The sequence below is a fragment of the Chelon labrosus genome, assembly GCF_963514085.1.
Source record: "Chelon labrosus genome assembly, chromosome: 12".
Classification (NCBI taxonomy): domain Eukaryota; kingdom Metazoa; phylum Chordata; class Actinopteri; order Mugiliformes; family Mugilidae; genus Chelon; species Chelon labrosus.
Window position 1 is genome coordinate 2,990,900 of NC_140345.1, and position 6,000 is coordinate 2,996,899.

Below are 6,000 nucleotides of genomic sequence, written 5' to 3' on the forward strand. Positions count from 1 at the left end.
TTAACAAAGTCACCTTGGCCTCTGACGGGCATAATTCATAATTTTCTGACATTTTAGAGAGAAAAAGATTAATTAATGAAGTAAGAAAAACACTCCGCAGATTAATCACTGATAAAAGCTTCAACACTAGCACTACTACTGGTGTTAACACGTCGAAGAAGACGTGTTACAAAGACGTCAAACAGAACTCTTATATGCTGACAAAAATGACATGGCTATGTACTTCATTGTGCCTCTGACAGTCACTGACAATCTCTGTAATGTCTGGAGAGCACGGCGGCTGACTGCCTGTGTTTGCAATTCAGCAGGAAGCTGCACCAGGAGAGAATGAATGTACTTCCTCAAATTAGCAGAAGCAAGGAGAGAGCGGGGGTGTTTTTTTTTTCCCCCCACTGTGTTTTGACTGTAGCCAGCAGAGCACACGATGCCTGAGCTTGAAGCAAGGAAACCCAAAACCCAATCCAGTTTCTCCACAAACCTCGACTCTGTGGGCAAAGTCTGACTCTGTGAATTTGGACGGATGTTCAGCAAAATTAATTCCAAGATGATTTTCACTAGAAAAACTGTCTTCTTAAGTTTTGTCCTGGCATGGAGCTTTCTCTGTCAATGAGAGTGGAGTACAGCTTCGCCTGCAGTCACGGTTCTCAGGGACACAAAAGCCCATTACCAGAGCTGAGCCCATAAGTCATCTGGAGCTTAAGCCCCTTTTCGCTGAACAAGTCCAGTTACAATATTTTGTTCAATTTATGGATTGTGTTCCTGTGTGAGTACATGAGGGAAGGGGAGAAGCCTCCAGAGATTTACAGACTCTGTGAATGCAATGCAAAGAGGGCTATCATGTTGCACACCTAAGTGCTCTATCAACTTTTCTGCTATCTTTCTGAGATGCACGGGAGAACAACAGTGGAATCTGAAGGAGATGACGATGGCCATCAAGGCCATCTCACACATCTAACAATCTCACATGGAAAGAAGAGATAAGGGGTGGAGGGGGGTGTTACACTCCCATTAGCTCTGACATCTTGACAATGTCAGAAACAGCACAGTGTTTTTGTTGCTCAGACAACAGAAAGAGACTGGGGTGGCTGATATAAACCTCCCATTTCCAGTCTTTCAGGAATGCTTTGACCATTTAATACCTTCATGAAATCATGCAACACATGTCCCAAACCAGGACGCTGTGGCCAAACCTCTGGCCCCCTGCATGTCTCCATCTGTTGGCTGCTATTTGAACAGAACTAAAAAGTTATATGGCAAACTTAATAACAGATATCGGCTTTAAGATTTTAAACTCTACCTGAAAGACAGTAGTGAGATTACAGAATAAGATTTGACCTTGGCAAGTCCAGTTTTCTGGATGACGCTCTGACTCTGTTTTGCAGACTGCTTTCACTTCAGAGATCTAATTGTTACATCCTGTGCGGCACCTTCACACTTTGATTCCGCCTAGCAAGGCCGATTTATCTTAACATGAAAATCTTCAATGTTAATCACTAATTCTTAAGTGAATATTTACAGTTTGGGTTGTTTCAGTCTCTCTGATTTGATACTGCTTGATCTGAGTGGTTCACTTGCAAATCTGCAGGATGCAAGTGTATCTTATAGACTCAAAACTGATAAACATCCATTGTTTCATGTCCACATCATCAGTCAGTTCAAACCCGCATCTCCACAGAATCTGTCTTATCGCGACAAACACTTGTCTCTGGTTATCCTGAGCCCCTAAGAACACGTCCTACTCACAAAGAACAGCTAATCTGCTCTCCTCTGCCTGCTGGGACGCTCACCAGCACTGCTCAGCACCCTTATCTGGACTGTCTCTCTTGGGATCCGGTGACACCTTTTTGGCAACCTGGACTTTACCTGCAGGCGTCACTGAAACACTCATCTGTCCATGTCGCACCACATCCCTCCACTGCACTAGATAATGATGTAATAGATAACAGTTCCTCCTGCCTCCTGACATGCGAGACTTCTCTCCAGAGGCATATTCTCATTGTCTCGCTGCCCTCTAATCCCAGTCACCTGCATTTCTGAGATGCTGCTGACCCAACGCAGGGGGTGGAGGAGTAAAAACAAAACTGACAGAAGGGGCATTTTCACTCCAAAGAAATCTGGAAGCTGACTTGACAGGAGCTTTATTTGGGTTTATTGATGCCATCATTACATGCCGCTTCCCCGAGCAAAATGGTTTCCGGGTTTGAGGAGGAAATTAGAAGTTTGATGGCACTCTCTCCCGGGAGAGAAGCAATTACGCACAGCAATGAGAGCACAATCGTCGGAAATGGGCTCATGAAAGAGGCATAAAATAATTCAACAGACACAATAGCTTGAAGGATATGAGGAAAACGCATCCAACGTGGTCTGGATAAAGAACCACAATTAAACCATTCACCACAGTTTTCCCAAGGCAAAAAAAAAAAAAAACAACACCACTCTTTTCTCTTTCTGTAAGCCCACTTTCTCTCCAATGTAAACCTGTCATTTAAACCGAATTGATGGGGCGATAAAAGTTGCCAATAAACTGAACGTGCTTCTTTCTGAGATGAAATCCATTTGCAGAAATGAAGAGAAATCGCGTCAAAACGTGGCTGACACTTGTCGTAAATCGTTTCTGACAGCTCCTGATGGAGTGTTATTACTGTTGCGCACGACGCTCAACAACACCGGCTGCGAGATGTGGCTTATTTAGTAAAGATCTGCGGGACTGAAATGTAGAAAGATTTAAACTGCCACGCTGGTGTTAACTTAAACTAGCTACACGAGGCTCCGTCTTCTTTGATGCAAAACACTAACAGAGACTCGAGGGTTTACAGCGAGCACCATGCACAGCCTCCTCAGAGTTACCACAACACTGTGCCAGTTAACAACTCAGCGGGCAAATGTCTTAACAACAACAACAACAACACGGCGCCCGGACACGCAGTTGTCAGAAGTACCCAAACACAGGAAGAGGCAAAAAATAATAATGTGGGAAATGCGGACACAAGCTGGTGAAGAGTGACTTACCCGAGCAGTGTATCCACATCTGTTTGATGAGACGCGAGATTGAACCGTCACACTTTTTGTTGCATTCAAAACGTACGCAAGGTTTTAACGAAGACGACCCGTAACTCTCTGCCGAGCGCGATGGGGCTACCAATTAAAATAATTCTTCCTACTTGATGTACAATGTAACTATTTAGTTATGGCAAATGGTGCCTAATCTATCCTGAGTGGCATTGCCTACGTGAGTGACAGGAGCACAGCCAATAGGCGCCGGCCGTCCGCGCTGCTTCGACCAATCAGATCGTCAGCGCGCAGTCGGTGGAAGGTGAGCTGCGAAGTAGGAAGGGCTGATGGCGACATCATGTGTTAAGAGTTTATATCCCTCCGCTTGTCATGTTTTGAGAGCAGCGACTTCACTTTCACTGCTTCTTTTTATATATAGTTACCCACAGCAAATCACAGTTTAGTATAGTTGCTGTTGCTATTATTTGCAAACATAAACACCTTTCTCTAGAATAACTTTGTGGGAATATATATAGATTTAAATTTCTAAATAAACATTTTAATGACTTAATTTAATCTCTATGATTTCTCAAGTAAATATTTAAGTTGTACATTTACCCAGCAGAGCTGTGTCTCAGTTTGGCATCCTGTCAGTTACTAGCCTAAACATTAGACAAGACATATTTTATCTAATATGCTATACGTTGTAAATAATTAATATAAATAAATATTTTATAGATCGAGTTTTCACGGTTGTACTTCCCCTCAATGTCAAGGGAGTGAGGACGTTCCGAGTCTCCGCCGCCCTATTTTTTATGTGCTCACTGCGGAAGAACACGGTGTTTACAGTAGGGAGCGAATATAGTGACGTTATAGTGACACATGCGGTAAGTAAGGCGCGTGTGAGAGCCTGAGTAGCAACAGCTCCACAAAAAATACTTTCGCACGAGCTCGAGTTTTCAGAAGACTTTACGTAAGCGACGTGCCGATTCTGTTTTAATTATTTTTTTCATTTTCCAGTTTCCGCTGTGCGTGCTTACGTCACGTTACGTCAGTGCAGAGCAAATGGTTTTGCTGGGAGATTTAAAGTAATAAGGCTCGTGCGCTAAATCACTTCATAACTCAAATAGATGGAGAAGTCAGGAGAGTTCGAAGTTGACTTGATTTAACGAGAGCTTCAGTAAAATTTTATTTTTAAACCCTCTCTTTTATTTGGAAATACATAACTATATATATATATGCCTACATTATCTGAACACGTCTCATGGAATTAAAACAATTACATGTAAATACAAAATGGCTAAAATCATATATTTATAAGAGAACAAGACATACAGTACATAATGTAAATGTCTACTTTATTGTGTCTTTGTGGGAGGCAGAAAAGGTCATCGAATGTTTTCTACATGCAGAGTGAAGGCAAAGCAGCCAACAAGTGCTCAACACTTTCTGGGACCTTCTTCAAGACTGTTCGAAAACTATTCCAGGTAACTACCTCATGAAGCTGACTGAGAGCGTGCAAAGCTGCCATCAAAGGAAAAGGTGGCTACAAAATAAAACATATTCTGGTTTGTATTACATTTTTTTGTTCACTATTCCATATGTTCTTGTATAGTTTTGATGCCTTCAGAATGAATCCACAATGTTGACAAAAATTCCATTTAATGTGATTTAATTTAATGTGACAATCCTTGACTGGTGTATATAAATATATGGATATAATATATTTATTACAACTCTCTAATAGAAAAAAAAACTGCAATAGAAGTTGTAATGTTTGGGTTTTCTAGTTTGAGAGAAGCGTTAATAGGGCCTCATGGTCAGTTTGGAAGTTTTATCTGATTATATTATATTATGTAATGACAGGTGTTTTTGTTACTGTCCATCCCAATTATATCAGTGAAAGGAGCAGAAAACATCTCCCTGTAAAATGCAATAGAGGTCAGCAGCGCCACAAACTGCAGCTTCCAAAATTATAATAATGGTGACACTATAACCTTAATGAAAATATGGAAAATAAAAATGCAGGTCTGTTGTGTTAGACTGCGTTCCTTTTGTCTTGCGTAGTTTAGCTAATAGACTATACGACTATGTGAGTGTATTTTAACGTGTAAGCAAAGGTGATCCAAGGTTCTAGGAGGCCCCAGAGATGTAGATATGCTGTCCTCCCAGTCCAAACTAACAAGTATGTCCTAGAGTAGATTGAATGCAACTCCTATTATATTTATCGATGCACTGTAGGGCCTTCATGGGTTTTAAGGGGTGGCAAAAGGTACATAACACATTATGCAGAAAAATCCCCCAAGTGACTGATATCGGGTTCAGTCTGGCATCCTTAAATAGTTTCTACTGATGCAATAATGTGTGAACAGCATTCACTGTTGTAGAGGTTCAACTTGGTCAAAATATAAATATCAGGTGATTAATAAGGACAGAAAAAAGAAGAACAGTTCTGATACTTTACTCACATCTAACACAAAAAACATGTACCCTTTTTCTCAGATACTTCTCTTTAGATGTATCATATATTTTAATGACATACATCTGCAAACTAGTAACTCCTGCTCTCCAGTAAAATGCAGAATTTCCCTATTGTGGGACAAATAAAGGTTTTCTTATTCTTATATTCTTATTAAGGCCGGCACAGCGGCAAGGTGGTTAGCACTGATGCCTCACAGCGAGAAGGTCCTGGGTTCGAATTCATGGGCTGACTGGGCCTTTCTGTGTGGAGTTTGCATGTTCTCCCTGTGTCTGCGTGAGTTCTCTCCAGGTACTCCAGCTTCCTCCCACCATCCAAAGACATGCTAGTTAAGTTCACTGGTGATTCTCAATTGGCCGTAGGTGTGCATGTGAGTGTGAATGGTTGTCTGTCTCTCTGTGTTAGCCCTGTGATAGACTGGAGACCTGTCCAGGGTGTACCCCGCCTCTCACCCGATGACAGCTGGGATAGGCTCCAGCCCCCCCGCGACCCTTTATCGCCCCCGCGACTATTCTTATTAAATGCATTGG

At 41.9% G+C, this 6,000-nt stretch overlaps 1 protein-coding gene across 5 annotated transcripts in view; it reads right to left on the reverse strand.

Annotated features, from left to right (window-relative positions):
• Positions 1-3,201, reverse strand: part of mef2d (myocyte enhancer factor 2d) — an 86,912-nt gene extending 83,711 nt beyond the window's left edge. For all 5 annotated transcript variants that reach the window (XM_084556554.1, XM_084556552.1, XM_084556551.1 and 2 more), the window contains exon 1: positions 3,010-3,201. The gene's annotated coding sequence lies outside the window, so the exon portion shown is untranslated. The remainder of the gene's footprint in view (positions 1-3,009) is intronic.
• Between the last annotated feature and the right edge of the window lie 2,799 nt (positions 3,202-6,000).